Genomic DNA, 467 nt, shown 5'->3' with positions numbered 1-467 from the left:
GATGTCGAACATTGTTGTATTTATAATGGTATGCCACTTGGGATTTTAAATAAGCAGATTTGTAAGAATTTGTGTTGACGCAACATATTATTGTTGGTTAAATCATCATCAGTACATAAATCAATACAGTACTCTACCTCTGTAAACCAACTACTTCAGCATGAAAGAAAAGAGTTTTTCTTAAACAGAGGGAGTTACACTAACTAGCTACAATATTTATTAAAAACAATATTTATATGAAAATCCTGAACTTTTGGGGTCAAATAAAAATAATTTGTTTTACCTGAAATCTCATTAACTGGTTCAGATGGTTATAAAATACCAATCTCAAGTGATACTATTTAATAAATATTTCCAGACTGTATTGCTGATGGTAATGTTATTGCATTCACTCTTGTCAAAGTGGACAGTGAGCAATAACATTTTTAATAGTATTATTTTGGGGTAGAAAGAAAGAAAGAAAGAAA

This window comes from Sinocyclocheilus grahami, unplaced genomic scaffold, assembly GCF_001515645.1.
Source record: "Sinocyclocheilus grahami isolate Dianchi unplaced genomic scaffold, SAMN03320097.WGS_v1.1 scaffold126.1, whole genome shotgun sequence".
Classification (NCBI taxonomy): Eukaryota; Metazoa; Chordata; class Actinopteri; order Cypriniformes; family Cyprinidae; genus Sinocyclocheilus; species Sinocyclocheilus grahami.
The sequence above is the reverse complement of the archived record's forward strand: the minus strand, read 5'-3'. Positions refer to the sequence as shown.